Source organism: Amblyomma mixtum, chromosome 8 (assembly GCF_055824585.1).
Source record: "Amblyomma mixtum isolate Tamu chromosome 8, ASM5582458v1, whole genome shotgun sequence".
In the NCBI taxonomy this organism is placed as follows: Eukaryota; Metazoa; Arthropoda; class Arachnida; order Ixodida; family Ixodidae; genus Amblyomma; species Amblyomma mixtum.
In genome coordinates this window covers 54,144,800-54,162,032 of record NC_143019.1, presented here as the reverse complement: position 1 = coordinate 54,162,032, position 17,233 = coordinate 54,144,800, and the positions used below count along the sequence as shown (strand labels likewise).

The following is a 17,233-nucleotide window of genomic DNA, read 5'->3' as shown; positions in this document are numbered from 1 at the left end:
AAATGGCAAAGAAAGAAAGAAAGAAATAAAGGAAGAAAGAAAGAAGGAAAGAAAGAAAGAACGAAAGAAAGAAAGAAAGAAAGAAAGAAAGAAAGAAAGAAAGAAAGAAAGAAAGAAAGAAAGAAAGAAAGAAAGAAAGAAAGAAAGAAAGAAAGAAAGAAAGAAAGAAAGAAAGAAAGAAAGAAAGAAAGAAAGAAAGAAAGAAAGAAAGAAAGAAAGAAAGAAATAGAATCGACGGCCTGTTGAGTAGCGCTAAGTTCGGTGCGACATCGTGGTGGCGATCATTAGTGAGGTACTGAGCTATTCCGGAACTTTGTTGGCGGTTGTCACCCCATTCAAAGTGAGTCGCGGAACAAGTGGGCTGGATAAATGCGCGCATTTTGAAGTCGAACACTTTCTTGTTGTTTTTCGAACAACCTACAGATTATTTTGATTACATAGGCTACGGTGCATCTAATCTATCTTTGTTCCGAAATGTATCCATCCGAGAACAACCAGACGAAGAAGGAATTTGTCTCCGCGTTTAGCAAAACTAAGATTGATCTCGTTTCTTTTAAATTATCCTAATTCAGTCAGCACCCTTAGAAGTCATTTTCGCGAGCCAATTTCTGCGCGGTGCAGAGCTAATCGTTAACAGCTGTTCAGCACGTAAACGGTTATCAGCACGAGTATTCCCGAGACTCACTTTTATACGCCGTATCATCTCAAGTACAACTTTCTTCCTCCAAAACGCTCTTTTCACAGGAGCCACGACGCAACGAAAGGTAAAGACTAGGTCCAGTTCCGGGTACAGCAACTGTGAGGGTACCCCAGACATAAACTACGCCAGCCAAGTAAGAAAGGGGGGGGGGGGGGGGGGCAGACCGCCGGAGCGGCGAACTCGTCGACACAACGGGTTGTGACGCCGTCGTCGCTCAGAGAGCTTTTCGCTTTCCGCTTGGCTGCCACAACAGAGAGAGAACAATTCGCTTGGAGACAAAAATAAAGAAAAGCCAGAATGGGCGGCGGGCCGCCCGCTTATCTGGCAACCACCTGGCTTGCATGGAAGAGGGCGAAAGCGCGCCATCGAGTGAAGGGGCAGACAGAGAAAGGGGGAGGGGAGGGGGGGGGGGGCAATAGAGCGTCGGTGCAGGACGAAGGAAAAACACGTAAACAGAAAAGAGAAAAAAAAAGGATCACGAAGACGCCATCAGATGCCCACTGCCGCCCGCGCTGACAAGAAGCAAAGAGCGTCCCACGCGAGCAGTTCAAGGAGGGGAGCCCCTCGAGCGTAGTAGTAGGCCATAAGATAAAAGGAAAAGCAACCGGCGTGGTGGCACATATATATGTATAAGGTGAGGGGAGAAGACGTGCGTGCACAGAGACGAGGGGGAACCCGTGGCGCCCCCCTTCGACTGAAAGCGGAGAAAACGGTAGGACGACGCACACGCACGAACCACCGCGAAACCGAAAGTAAAAGGAGAGAGGGAGAGAGGCAGCAGACTGGCCCGAGACCGGCACGCGCCCGCACGCGACAGTGAGAGGAGGGTAAGAGAGGGGTGCATTGGGAGAGGAGGAACAAAGGTGGCGGTCTCGGAGGGAATGATTGGGGACCCTGCAAGGAGACAAGTTGGGCTGCCTGCCGCCGGCACGGTATAGCACTCTCCACGTTTTAGATCTACGTCCCCGGTGTTACCCCAAGTGAGAACGCTGTGGAAAGGAGAAAGTTGGGGAGAAAGAGATTGCTGCGGAGCCCAGCACGCGAGGGGGAGTGACAGACGCGGGGGTCCCAGCAGCAGTAGAGAGATGGGGGACGGTGGGGGGGGGGGGGTGAGGGGGCTGCCAAGAGTCCCGTAAGAGAACCGGATGGCATCCTCCCGGCTGCCTGCCCTGCCGGGACGCCAGAGTGCGGAGCAGCGGTAGTAAAAGAAAAGAGGGGGTGAGCGAGAGAAGGGGGAGGGAGCTGAGCAGGCAGGCAGGGAACACCGACGCCGCAAGACCAGCTGCCCCACCGTCGGGTACCCCGGAGATATATTACCGAGTCCCTATAACGGTTTCTTAATTCTGTCTTTGTGTTGTGGCGTCTTTTTCCGGGACCCGGTGCGGGAGGAAGGTTGAGGGGAGCTCCTCCGTGGATATATGCGCGCATTGTGTTTTTGATGGCGCTTTCTTTTTCCCTCCTCGGAGCGGTGGCCACCACCAGTTGGGCGCTGCTTGCAGGCAGCCAGGCTGTAGGAGAAGAAAGCCTCCTCTCTGGGACGCTGAGTTTGAGGGAGATGGGGGGGGGGGGGGGGGGGGTAGTGCGTCTGTGTGTCCAGGGGGCCCAGGAGCCCACGCCGCGGGGTGTCTCATTCGGTGCGGGACCGGCACGAGGCATTCGCGTGGGGGGCAAAGTGGTTGTCGGGGGTGGTGGCTGTGCGAGGAAAAAGAGAGCGTTCAGCTGCTACTGCCAGGGCTTCCCTCGGCGATGGAAGGAAAGTGTGGGGGGGGGGGGGGGGGGTTAGTCTGCGATGCCAGACTTGGTGGCGGCGTGCTTCGAGCGAAAGATGAAGCCTCCGCCGCGTCCCCTCTGAACCTTGTGAAAGGCACGCGTTCCCTGCATGCGTCACGCGCCGAGGTCTTTGTTGGAAGCACCCGTCGAGAATCCTGGCTCTCTGGTGTAGGGAAGATACCTACTGCTTTTGTGTTCATTTTCTTTTATCTCCTTGGCGGTTGGCGGCGTCGGTGGGAAATGTATGGGCCGAACACCCTGTCCTGTAATATAATGTGTGCGCGTAAAGGAAAGCCATCGCAAGCGTCGTCATCGTAGCTCCCCCGGCAGGCGTAAGTCGTAACGGTTATGAAAGAGAAAGCCGAGTTTCTCACACGCCCGAACATTGTTCACGTGACTTGAGAAGATGCAAAGTGGGGCGCTTAGCTTTTTGGTCTTTCGTCGGTTAACAGGGTACTGCTCGTGGTTGTTGACGAGAGAATGAAATGCTGGAGAATTTTGTGCCATAAGGTTCAACCAATGGGGACTTCCATGTGCCATCTACTTCTTTGCACAGGATGCCAACAGATTCCAGTTCAAAGTTAAGGGCGGTAATATGGACACATACATTAAACACCTTCAATTCAAAGTACTGAGGGAACAAAGATGCTACACAACCTAAAACTTTATCATAGAACACAATCTTCATCATGTGATCGCCATTGTTCGTCACCCTTCATTCTGCTGCAGCAAATCGTTTCGGAAAAGAGAATGCTGTCTGAAGGTCAGATGGGGTTCAGGAGAGAATAAATGAAATAAAGAACTAAAGAAATATTCTTTAAACGGATACAATCTGGACGGGACAGAGATACGGGCCTCAAGGTTGTTAAGAATGATAATAAAGCCGATAGGCCGGGGTAGTATAAAAGTATCACTGAAGAGACGTCAAGAAAAGTAGGACCCTGCGTTTCAAAACGAATAAGGATCTAATTTCAGGTGTCAATGTTTTCTCAGGTCAATGACGAACGATGAGTTACTCCGACGGCAAACAACACCAGAAGTGGAAGAAACAGAAAAATTAGTGGCAAAGTCAAAAGTATATCGTTTCTGGCGCAGTCGACAGGATATCATTTGTGGTGCAGTCAACAGGATTGCGCTATAGTGGCGACGACATGGAGCTTTGAAGATAACAGAAACAGAGGATTTGCGACTTCCGAAGAAGGCTGGGTCAGTCCAAAGAGAGCATTGCAGAATGAGGGAGAGCTGGGCTCGACACCTGCCTCTGGGCCATACAGGCGCATACTCAAGAGACTACCACCGGAGAACTAAACGCTTTGTTGTCCTTGGTGTGAACAATGGGTGTCAACAAGCAGAATAGAAGAAACGTTATGTTTAGTCTACAGTAATTGGTGCCAGCATATAGTTTAATATAGCAAAAATCAACGTTTTTTGCTAATTCTTAATTGCGCACCTGTGCTTCAAAGTTAGCGATCGAAACAACGTTAACGACAATTTCTTTGTACTTCCTGCAGTTTGAGACAGAAATGGTAATAGCGCTACAGCAAGACGTACACAAGAAAGATTGACACAAGACATGCGCTAACTTCATCTGAGTTTATTTACTGCAAAGCCAGCAAATATATAGAAAATTTAAGGTATGCGCAAAAAAAAACCCGGTACAACAAGCATCAACAAAACCGTTCAAGATATGATATCTCAGTCTTGAAAAGGCCGACCGAAGTACCACTCACACAATCTAATCCCCTCTTCCTAATGTGGAATGCTTCCAAAAGCTCCCGCGCCTTCATATCTACACTCCTGCCCAGAATCTTTATCTCACGAAGCCGTGGCTCACATTTCTTGCATTGCAGACATCTTTTTTTGCCCCGGCCCATGTTCTGCCGCACGATTACACACGCACCAAATAATGCACCATCTAGCCCAAATTCACGTTCTTCTAAACTTCCTGCAATATCTACCGGTAAGATCAGGACAAAAGAAACAGAAGGAAAAAAAGTGTCCTGTGCATGCAGACGAATAAAAGAAATACAGAAAAAAAGTCATGTGGTTGGTAGTATAATTGGCCAAGCCCACCACGTCCGGAAGCTCAATTACGAAACAGAGAGGAAAAATATTCGCAACAATTTCGCAAGTGGACTACATATGCCTGTTGACCAATATCTGGCGCAGCACATCCTAGGAGAATTTCTAAAGCTACAGGAGAAGTGCCGGTGGTGTGAACGGGAAATTCGAAGCACAGTTCAAACTTATCAAATAAAAAACCGCCGTCTCTCTCTCACGTTGAGATCGCTTGAAGTGTGTGGCCGCAGCCATCTAGTTCGGGTGAACTTGAGTCTGCAGGAGAGGCTGCCTGCGGAATTCAGGATGAGGAATGGGGCCTTCAATATATCTCCACATTCGGCCCAGACCACGCAGCAAGCGCAGCCTAGCGGACAAAGAACGAACTAATATATAAACCCTGACAACGAAACAAGGACAAACGGTTGCAGAAGCAATCTTTTGACAATGTTTATTACTAAAGAGGAAATTACTGATTATTTCACTCATGGAACGCCATCGATGAGGCTGAGCGATGAAACACGAGCGATGAGTCTGGTTATCGCACATTTTGTTTGGCCATGCTGATAAGGACACGGTGTGTGCTGAGAGCGGGAGGTCGATATATGCTGTTTAGTGGAATCAGATAATGGATGATGTTCTACACGGCTTCGCTGGTATTTCTCGAGTGCCGCTCGTTGTACGGAAGCCAACTGCGGCCGGAGCCAAGTGCGCGGGAGTCGGATTGTCGCTAGAACTGAGGAAAGCCATGGAAGCACGTTAACGTGGCTCTCTGAACACATCAACAGTCTTGAACATCATAACACGCAGTCTTTTGATATCTGTCTACTTTTTTCTCTTCAACTATAACTTTCAGTGAAAGATGTGTTGCTTTCCTATATAGCCTCGTTATAACGAAGTTGAAGGGGCTCGGCGATTACTTCGTTATAGCTGTAGATTCGTTATAGCCTGTGTTAACCAGGCTTCCAAGGTGAATCTTCACATCTTCGTTATATCCATTATTTCGCTATAAACGGCTTCGTTATGACGATGTTCGACTTACCTGCATCGCTACGCTTAGATAGATACTAATGAGTCACCAGCCTCTTAATTCTAATCTCACTCCCCCTCGGGCAGATTTCCCAACACATTCTCAACTTTCCGACGCTGAAATGGGTTACGTAAGCCTTCCGTTTAAACGGCAAGAGCGTGTTTGGTCGTGCCTGCAGCTTGCCCAGACGACGGAACATACAGCGCTTGGCAAGCGTATGCATATGTAACAAGGCACGGTTGAGGTGTTTGTGCAGTGCACGTACACTACGTCGTCCTGGTGTGTGTAGGGAGCAGTGAAACAGCGAAGCGCGCGCGCCGCGACACAACTCCTGTAGTCGGTCCTTGGTGGCGCATCTCCAGTTCGGACGGGAAGTCGCGCAACTCGACACCTCGCCGGCGGCTGCAACGGCGACAGCGAAAGCGAGCGCGGCCTCGCCGACGGCCGTCCCTTTTTCAGACGCGTGTAGCGCCTGCACAGAGCATTCGAGGAACGCAACCCTGCGCGACACGTCCCACGTGACCCCTCGCTCCGGCGACGCTACTGTAGACGCATTGCTGCCTATACCATGTATACCCGCCTGTGTACTACTATATATAATAGCATAGCCAGCCAGACGAGCGGTGTTCGGTGACCGTATCAGCGCGTGCTCATAATCTAATATACTCCACCACTCACTCCACCCCCCCCCCCCCCCCTGTCCTTCTCCCCCGCGGTTACCTTCAGCACACATTGGCACACATGTACTCTTGTGGGCCCGCAGCAGCATACGCAACGTCCGGGTCAGAGGGCGGCTGAGTCGAGTCTAAGTCGGACGCGATTTCCGTGTCGTCGAGCTTGTTTAACGCCTCGAAGGAGGGCGCTAGTTTCGATTCATGGTTACAAAGGAGAACTCAGCGTCAGTCGTTCCTGGCGTTTCATTTAAATTCATGTCACACCCTCCTCCCCAGTGGTGCTCGCACACTTCCCGTTGCTTGTGTTGCGTATGTAGGCGTTCTCGTACAACGTTGGCAACGAAATAACGATGTCGTTCCTATTCCCTATTCTCCCTTTATCCCCACCCTCCCCATGCATTGGGGGCGTTTTGCCGATATGTTTGGACTTAACCGCCTGTCATAGCAATGCTGAGGGTGCTCCCGGGTAGCAGATTATTTTTCTTCAAAAAATCATTAAAGAAAGAGCTTTTCCAAATACAAGCACGCCGGAAGAAGCGATTCAGGATTTAAGTGCGGTTCCTATCAGACAACCTGGCAAGTACGAACTGACCAGTTTTCTTCGCTTCTCACCAGAGCAGTGTTCTAAAAGACTTGCCTCTGCGGGGAAAAAAAAAAAAGAAGCGCTCCTTATTTTCAGCTGCTGACGAAGAGCTGAAATACACACGCGGGCTGAAAAAACATCCGCCTGTGGTGTTCTGTCACTGTTTACTTCCATTCTTGAGTCAGCGCTGCTTGCCGGCTGTCAGCCGCCTGTCACTTTGTGTCAAGAGTCAGCGGTATATTTCGTTTTTTTTTGACCTGCCGAAAATAGAGGTAAGGTGATGGGAGCCTGGGAGAGTGGGGGGGGGGGGGGGGGGGGGGAGTTGTGAGGCGCATATCGCCAGCTTCGCGCGGCAAACCGCCTATGTCGAAGAGATAAGACGACCGAAAGAAAAGGAAGGTGACAAGGCGACGCAGCAAGCAGCAGCACCGGCATGCTAAAGAGAGGGATAAGGCGAAACAAAGGAAGCCCGTAGATAAGGCAGGAATGGACCCTGGGAGTCGCGCAGTCAACGGTGTGCAGAGTAAAGCGTACTGTAAGAAGAAGGCTGATAAGGCACCGTCACGCGGAAAACGTTCTAAGTGGTGGTGAAGGCCCTTGAGTTCATTCATGGTATACGTGACCACAACTGATGTCATCAAAACCCATGATGGTCATTACTGTCATAAAAACGGCATGCCCGCTGTAGCGGCTCAGTGCGTGGGTACAGTATATACGAATTACTCTGTCGAGTTCGTGGTTACGGGATCTATTCTCAGTCTCTGCAGCAGCATTTTTTATGACGCCAACGCGCCAGTGTACTGAGAAGTGCATGTAAGCTGAAGAACCTCAGGAGCTCTCCTGGAACTCGACTACAAGGCTCAAGCTGAAGAACCTCAGGAGCTCTCCTGGAACTCGACTACAAGGCTCAGGAATTACTGCCAAGCCAGCGGACGAAAGAGTTTTCGGAGAAACAGCGCCCACAATGAACGCAGTTAGGCCGAAGGAGAGCATCACTTATGCAGACATACTTTATACAATAACGTCGCGTCGGGACACTCTTCAGGTGCTTCGGCATCGTCCCGAACAAACCAGTGGCAACGTAAGTTCATCCGCACTGCCCAACGTCACGCCCCTTCACAGAAACGCCCAATAACTCAGACCAACCTCAATCTATAGCGCCCCTTCATGGTTTGGTTGGCTTATTGGGGTTTAACGTCCACTTAGGCTATGAGGGACGCCGTAGTGAAGGGCTCCGGAAATTTCGACCACCTGGGGTTCTTTAACGTGCACTGACATCGCACAGCACACGGGCCTCTAGAATTTCGCCTCCATCGAAATTCGGCCGCCGCGGCCGGCATCGAACCGGCGTCTTTCGGGTCAGCAGCCGAGCGCCGTAACCACTGAGCCACCGCGTCGGGGCCCCATCATGGTGTTATGTGACTAATACTGTGACATTTTTCAGCTGGTAAAGGGGAGATTGTTCTTTTTTCGTGCGACACAATTCGAGAGGGAGGTACTGAAAGAGCCAGCCCTACATGTCAGCGCTGCCTATGCATCGGCATGACGATAAAAGGTCGAGCTTATTTGGCACTTGAAGTCGCTGACTTGGCTGTGCCGAGGTGCCACAGGTGTTGGGACCCTGGATCACACAAGGGCGCGTATCCCAGCTGCCAGCATTTTTGGGATGGCCGCGGCGAAATGTCAAACGATGCGTGGCCCCGGTCAGCCGATTGCGCACGCTCGCCCGCTGTTGGCTTATCGCGCCTCGCTGCGATCTCTTCTCGGCCACAGTGCGTTTGTTTCCAGTGAGAGATAGCCTCGTTGTCAAAGCCCGCGCCGATACAAAACAACAGAGGTTGCGTTGAACGGCCGCTGCACCAACAGGACCGCGTATTCAGCTCCGCAGGTTTACTACCATTGTGGAAACTTCGGTAATTTCACACGCACTTTTGTGATCATCGTAAGACGTAAAGCAGTACAGCTTCGGCCAGAATTCCTCAGAACGTTACGTGTGTGTATATATATATATATATATATATATATATATATATATATATATATATATATATATATATATATATATATATATATATATATAAAAACTAAGCGTTATTCATTACTGAAATCACGTGGATGTTGAGGGTTTATCTAAAGTTACAGTACCATTTTTTCGCTCGTCCTAGTTGAATAATTAGTCGAGATAAATAAACTAACTTTTTAAATATAGCTTGGAGCGTTCAGGCGTCAATAGGAAAGTTCGAACCCCGGACCAGGACGAATTTTTCTTTAACTGCGAAGTTTCTGAGAAAGCTGTATAGCTTTCCTTTGTAGCCGTATGGCTGCGCTCGGGTGGATGCCAATGAGTAATTACTCCCTTATTACAAATCTACTCCACCTTGGGGGATTCCCCTAAACATTTGACCAATAGGATAGTTGTGGAGCTCCAGAAATATTGTCCAACCCAGGCTCTTCCAAAGAGATAAACTTAGCGTGCCCGTTTTTATGCGGGAAAAACGAAAGCCCGCGGAGTTTAAAAAATACCACGTTACGTATACTCACTATACGGAGTATGTTAAATCTTTCCGTCATACCCTACCTTTGTCGAGAACAGGTGCTCAAAACAGAACCGTGCCTTACAACTATACATGCACAAATACACACGACACTGATGGTGCAGTATAATTTGCAAAAACAGCAGCACACCGATCGCAAAGAACCGACACAGCAAACTCCCTACCGCTTTCTAAAAAGTCCCCCTGATATCAGACCGTCAATGCAAGATGAAAAAAAAAACAAGAAATAAAAAAGAAAGTAATTCAATACTAAAGAAAATAATACATGCGATTAAGCAAAACATGCAAGCAGTAAATTGGAACGATCGAGCTGTGATCCCATATCTGTTTCTTTCCGTTTTTTTTTACTGTCTACTTCCGTTCAAATGTGATTAAAAGTAAGTAAAGCCAAGTAAAATGAATTTGGGAGGGCCAGCCCCAAACTAATGCTAATTGTTCAGCAACGGTACGGCGAACATAGGAGGTCATGAGCTTACAGTATTTTTTCAGTCGCAAACGTTAAAATCAGACATATTCGCACGTCGCCTTTAAATCCGTTTTCCGACACCTTCCGAGCACTGCAGATAATATATGCGTGCAAACTGGAGTTCCAGGTAATCCATAATTGACACGAAACCCAGCACTGTGTCGATATATAGGGTCGCTCCCAGAAAAGCCGGTTAGTTGTTTTATTCTTTTCCGGCACTCCCGCCACCGAACGCATGAACGCCGCGTCTGTGAAAGGACGAACGGTAAGCCGAAGCCTCACGCTGCGCTAGGCGTCAGCCTCGACAACGATCAAATTGATAGGCGTGGCTATATGCGGGCGTGTAGGCGTTGCCGAGTTGGTACAGGTTAGCTGTGCGACGAAGAAGGCGTGTCGGCACTGGAATCCTCTGTGCAGAAGAAGGGCGCGAATAGCATTTCCAGAAAGCAGGCACAATGAAAGCTGTTAATGCGAAAGCATTATAGCTTATCGGCAATGAAACCCGGTGTCCGCGTACAAAAATTCCAAAAATCCCGGATGACGTCACCGTGGTATCAAAGAAAAAAAACAGCAAAACGCTGAGGCAGTGTATGAGTATAGAGTGTTAGCAATATCCAACGAATATTGCGTCATTAGCCAATCTTCGCTATATCCGGTCCCATTTTTCGTTGTATCCGGATATCTACTTTTTTTTGTGCCAACGTGTACGGCGCAAGAAGACTAATCGTTTAACCCCACTTCGAATGTCCTAGGTCAATTAGTTTGGCCGTAATGGACGTTTGAAGTTTCAAGAAGTCACGGTTCGGGGAACCAAAGATCGTCGGTGCGAATCCCTATGATACGCTTCGCTTTCATTTGGTGAGCTCGCCGCATGATAACCTTAGCCGCTTATGCGCCATTAAACCCAACACAACACAACATGCTTTCATTTAACTAGTAGCCCTTCGTAACGCGCTGAATCGTTTGATACCGCTTGGCGCCAATCACGTGCGCCAATCACGTGGTCCACAATCTGTGTGCGTCCGCCCCGGTGGCTGAGTGGTTATGGCGCTAGGCTGCTGACCCGAGAGGCGCGGGTTGGATCCCAGCAGCGGCGGTCCGATTTCTATGGAGGCGAAATTCTGGAGGCCCGTGTACTGTGCGATGTCAGTGCACGTTAAAGAACACAAAGGTGGTCGGAATTTCCGGAGCCCTCCACTACGGCGTCGCTCATAGCCTGAGTCGCTTTGGGACGCTAAAGCCCCACAAATCACCAACCACCACAATCTGTGTACCAATGGTGCCACCCACTGGTCCCACTTGAATTGCCTTGTGTTTCATACTAACGCAACCTTAGAGTAATGCGAGTGCTAGAGCTAACGCTCTGAAACAAGTTCTTTAAGATGCTTGGAATCGAACCCAGGACTTTCGGATGTAGAGCCATGGACAACCCATACGCCGCAAAACCGGGTATGCTTCGCAGTGCACAAAGGTAAACCTGTATGCATTGTCTTGCGACTGTGTGTTAATGAGTAGGTGTATCATTAGATCTGGAACAACAAAAAAATAAACTATATAGAAAGGAAATAAAAAAAAATGCTTCCGCATACAAAGCACGCAACTATTCTTGCCTGCCCTCCGTTATATTTTGGAAAGCAGTGTTATCGCTCAAAACGCAAACGCTATCAGGGTATATAGGAGCATATGATCCGGCACACAATACTCCTTCGGGTTGCAGTGTTCATCGAAGCAGTGAGGTGACATGAATCACGTTTTTTACGTGGAAGGCCGTTAACTCAAGTGTCATGACTCACATTTTACGCGGAAGGCCGTTCACTGGTATTATACAAGTGGTAAACTGACATGATCCGCCTTTCTGACGCGGAAAGCCGTCATCGGAGTGCACAATAAGTGCCTGGTGAGCGCTTAATACGGTAACATCGGATCAAAAATCAATACACAGAACTGCCCTGTGTAATTCCTTGCTGCTCTTTTTCCGACATATATGCCGGCATATACGCCCCTGGAGATTATTGGACGTATCCAAGGGTAAATGAGAGAAATTAGGGAAAGGCCGGTGGGGGAAGCTGTCTGGATTTTAACCTTTCCCAAATTCATTTCTGTGAACTCCGTATATGAAGCAAACAACCCCTTTTCACAAACGTCTTCCACCAATGTCCGTGCGCGTTAAGTTAGTGTACGTTAGTCCATCCGTTACTAGTCCAATCAGATAAGCCTACGGCTAGAGGCGGTGTACGTTGCTCATTCTTTATGGCCTCAGTGAAGACCTTGATGACTTCGTACTCTTAGGAATCCGTTAAAGTTCGTAGAATGCGGAGATTCTTACATCATTGTCATTTATATATATATATATATACCATCATTAGGGAGATATAAACATGTCTTTGGTGACGATGATCTGGCATGCATGTAAGGAGATGAAATATTTGCCTTACGCTCACTCTCGCCTTCAGCAAGTTTACACGCAACATACACCCTTTTCGACTCTATCTGTACATATTTATGTATAGCACGAATTTGCAGTTTTTATAAAAATCAGCTACGCGTAGCAGTGGTATCTTTGTTTCAAAACAAGCTTAACACGATTCATATCCCGACTGGTGTGTTTTGCGTTAGGCAGCAAAAACTGCCAGTAATATTTCTCAAAACAGATTCGCAAGAGGTGCTTCGACATAGTTATGACGGCTGATTTCGCCGTGTCATTTTATGCTTAGTTTGTCGCCTCATGCTGCAAAAGGATAAGTGATTGCATGATCCTTTGTGCGCCTATTTCCTTGAGCCGTATAAACAAGCCACCATTTTTCAACCACCACGATGCTTTTTGCCCGGTTGTGTGTGTATATACCTGTGGGAAATTAACAAGGGGGAGGGGGGAGTTAAGTTCGAAAACAAACTGATTTGTCTTCTCTCGGCCTGCACAGACTATATATGCGGCAACAAGATATTTCTTCAATAGCAAAGGAATCCGTCGTCTGAAAGGGTTAAAGCCATCATCGTCGATAAAATTAGGGCATAAGAAAAACCGAACGTCTCCTTCAGCACTTCGTACCCCTTCCCACATTATTGCCCCAGCCTAGAAATTAACATAATATTAGAGTTCGCAACCTTCTCAGTACCTATATGTCTAATCGTCGCATTGACATTCTCCTCTTACCATCGGCCTTTGTACATGAAAAATCCAAATCATCTATCGTGATGATTAAAACACAAAGATTTAGCACGTATTCTTCAAGACGTTTCCAAGACTTAACTAGCGCCAAGGGTTCACTAAATACTACCGCGATTGGCTCCATGACCCAGTTATGAGTGCTGGCTGTAAGGAGTCTGTTATTAGTAGAGAGCTGCGCTCATCTTCAAGCAGTGCTCGAAAGCTATACCATGCAGGAGCTAAAAGCAGTAAGAAGCAGTACCAAGCGTATTGCATTATGAGATTAATAGTACTCCGTAAGGCCTCAGCGATGGCGATGTATATACACGCGGGGACGGCAACCATTTAACCCGGTTTCGTGCCTGCTACATCTTAGCACTTTTATCTTGCATGTAATCTTAATTCTAAACGATACATGTGACCAGCCCATTATATTTCTTACCGCAGGTCAACTTCCCTCTCAAAATGCATCATCACAAAAACGAGTCGAACAGTAAAACTAAGGATACACGTTCACTGAAATGAATTAACACGTTGTATAAATTTTCTCCGTCTCCGACAAGCATACGGCGTTGCTATAAATATTTTCTTACGCATCGTATCCTGCTAATTATATCGAACAAAAATATAGGCAATGCCCACGGTAGCCACGTATAGAAAGGCAGGACAGAGTTCGCCCGTTTCGCTAAAGCGAATTGCCATAATTAAGATTGTGCGCGATGATCAGACAGAGCGAACATGAAGTGGTCTCCCGGGCTCTCTCTGGGCTGGGCAATTTTATTTTTATTCTCTTTTCTTGCCCCTTCTACTCTTTGTGTTGTGTGCAAGTGTAACTTAAGCGATTGTGCCGACAGCACATCGCCGGATAGGCGTTTGGAGGAATATTAATCCTAACTCGATCGTGATCTCATCTCGACAGAACCGTTAGACGAAATCAATTCACAACCCTCACTGTAGAAGCTACATAGCCGCAAGAAAACAAATTAAACTTTGGCTTGAATCGGTAAACTTCGGACGAGTTTATGTTTATCGAGGGCAATTTTTTTTAACGCCGACCAATTTTAATGTGCGGCACGTATAGCCAATTGGCTCGCCCATAAAGACGGAAAGTAAAGAGGAGACAACTGTAAGTGGAAGTTGCGCACCATCTCAGTTTAATTCCTATCAGGTAGCGAAACAGGTGAGGCAGCATGGCGAATCGTGGGAGTCAAAACAAACAACAACAAAAGAGCCGAACTCGCACCAGCCACGTGACTTCGGAGGTGACTCAAAAATAATAACGGAGCTCATTCAACTCTCCTACACTGGTTTAACGGGATCAGATTATAAACAAAGCGAGCTAACGGCACGCTAGAAAGATGGCAAGAAGCAAGAAGAGGAAAAGAGCATCCTACTGTACACGATCCGGACCATTTGGGTTGGCTGGTACAATAAATACAATTTTTTTTATTAGTAACCGCACGGAATACGAGGTTAGCAGTTGTCCTCTTTTCCCACGGCAAGGAGCTCACTAGAGATGCCCAGTTAGCAAGCCGGAGAAAAAAAGCCTGAGAACGGTGTTCACACTCACCTTCGGCGAGAAAGAACTGTCCTCTTTTTTTTGTTCTCTGCCGTCCGGAGCGTCCCGCAGACGGGCGCCGAGAACGTCGTAAGGGTTTGTTCGAGCACGGGGGCGCCCAGCGAGGGAGACGGCACGATCCCGAGCAGAGACGAGCGCTTGACGCAGCTCTCGCGAGGTGGCGCCTGCACGACGAGGTTCGAAACCGAGCTGCGCGCGCGCGCACTCCTAGCAGCAGCAGCAGCAGCAGCAAGCGCCTCTCTCCTGAGGGGAGCGTAGCTCGTGTGGCGTCACGGCGAGGGAGCCCAAGAAAGAAGACGCCGCCGACGGAGAGCCCGGTGCGACTGCGCCGAGGCCCTCACGAGTCGGCGCCGCGGCAGCGGCGCGGGTGAGGGGGGGCGAGCGGCGGCGGGGCGGGAAGGAGACCGCCTCCGAAGCACACGCCCAGCGCCCCTTGAGCGGCGGACGCGCGCCGTCGTCGAGTAGCGCCGGTGCCGCTGGCCGCTCGCGCTCGCTCGCACGCGCTTTCGCGCCGGCGCTCTCTCTCCGCGTCGGCTCCCTCTTGGGCTGCTCCTCTTGGAGCTGCTGCTGATGCTGCTTTGCTGGTTGAGTTATAGCTGGTTCTAAACGTAAATTGGTGAATTGGTTTTTGAGGAAAGGAAATGGCGCAGTATCTGTCTCGCATGTCTCGGCGGACACCTGAACCGTGTCGTAAGGGAAGGGAGGAAGGTAGGAGTGTAAAGAAGAAAGAGAGAAAGAGGTGCCGTAGTGAAGGTCTCCGGAATAATTTCGACCACCTGGGGATCTTTAACGTGCACTGACATCGCACAGCACACAGGCGCCTCTTCGTTCCGCTTCCTACGAAACGCGGCCGCCCCGGTCGGGTTTGAGCCCGGGTACTCCGGCTCGGTAGACGAGCGCCTTACCACTGAGCCACCACGGCGGGCCTGTTCCTAAACGCATTGCTGGTTGGTTTATGGATTATGGGAGTTTAACGTCCCAAAGCGACTCAGGCTATGAGGGACGCCGTAGTGAAGGGCTCCGGATAATTTCGACCACCAGGAATTCTTTAACGCGCACTGACATCGCACAGTACACGGGCCTCTAGAATTTCGCCTCCATCGAAATTCGGCCACTGCGGCCGGAATCGAACCCCTCGTCTTTCGGGTCAGCAGCCGAGCGCCATAACCACTGAGCCACCGCGGCGGCTTCTAAATGGTTTGCCTTCAACGCTTTCTCAGGCTAGGCGTAAGTTTGGAGCTCCGACAAACGACGCGGTTCGAAATTATTTTGTTGCGATCAGTTCTCTTGGGACGGACGGACGAGTGACGAATACAGAAGGCGCTTTTCTTTCTAGTTTTTCTCTTTTTTTTTATACTCTGCACAACAAATCACGCTTAGCGAACTATACTCCGTTTCATACATAGCTGTCAACGCAGCCAAGGCTACGGCGCCTGTTCGCGCTCCTCGTCCGCATCGTAATGTAGTGCGTCGAAAGTGAAAAGAGTAATGAACTCAATATTAAAGTTATTGTTGGTTAATATTGCAGTATAATGATAATGGTGTTTTATTTTGCAAAAAGATTGCTTTTTCTTTAATGTGCTTCAAAACAGAGTGCCTTAGTTTTCTGGGTTTTTTTTCGGCTCCTCCTGTATCAGGTTTTCGCAGCTAGGCCAGCCGGCGATGTCGTCTGCTTTCGTCTTTCGGTTTCCGGGTATGCGAAAATGGCACCGCTATCTCCTACTCGCTTGTTTTCTTCGCCCACTGCGGCTTTAAAAACATCTCCTGCTCGCATATTCTCCAAGCTGGAGCCTCCGAAAATTTCGAGAGACTGCAAGCAGGTGATTGTCAACGTTTACTGTTAGAGTTTGACAGTTTCGACTTTCTACCTAATGATGATTTTAATAAAAATAAAAAAAGAAATGAAAAAAAAAACCAGCCAAGCCGGGAGTCGAACCTTGGCATCTTGTAAAATGAACTCATAGGCGCGCGCCTCGTACCACTCAGCCACGACGCGAGGCGGACGGATACATTTTGCTTGTTTTTTGCAGCGGACTACTTTCGTACATTTGGCAGCGTTGACAGCTATGTATGAAACGGAGTATAGCCCGAGCTCTATGTCGAGTTGCTTGAGTGGTAACTTATTGTGACCTTGTTTTCTTATTTATTTCCGTACCTTATATAAGACCTTTCCTGCGTTCTTTAAGGTAATAGCATATAAAGAAGACTAGTTCTTGAACGCGAATGTCTTTGGGTCTCATTGTTTCCCTGCTCATTTTGTAGTACATCATGTCGCAAGCAGAGTAGAATATTATTATCGGCTCTGAGCTGATTTTGACGACATCTAGCACGAATTTGCTTTTGCTCACCATCATCATCAGCCTACCTACCTGCAACGCTGGACAAGCCTCTCCTACATCCCTCCGATTAACCCTGTCCAGTGCCAGCTGCGGCGACTTAAGCCTCGCAAACTGCCTGATCTCATCCGCCCATCCACTTTATGCAGCGCCCAGGATTTATTCTATGCCGGTGCAAATAAATTAAAGATGCGCGTACGCGCTGGCCGAAACGCTCGATACAACGAAGCTCTCAAATAACGTATGCGAGCTGCTGTGCTCCTGCCGTTGCATTCGAACAGCTCGCTCTTCGCCGACTCTTCTTCACTGCGCTGCACCGCTATTCGAAATTCGC

The 17,233-nt window shown here is 48.7% G+C and overlaps 1 protein-coding gene across 1 annotated transcript in view; it reads right to left on the bottom strand.

Annotated features, from left to right (window-relative positions):
* pros (homeobox protein prospero) overlaps positions 1-14,838 on the bottom strand; it is a 229,242-nt gene extending 214,404 nt beyond the window's left edge. Inside the window, exon 1 of the mRNA XM_089558072.1 lies at positions 14,555-14,838. The gene's annotated coding sequence lies outside the window, so the exon portion shown is untranslated. The remainder of the gene's footprint in view (positions 1-14,554) is intronic.
* Positions 14,839-17,233: the final 2,395 nt, after the last annotated feature.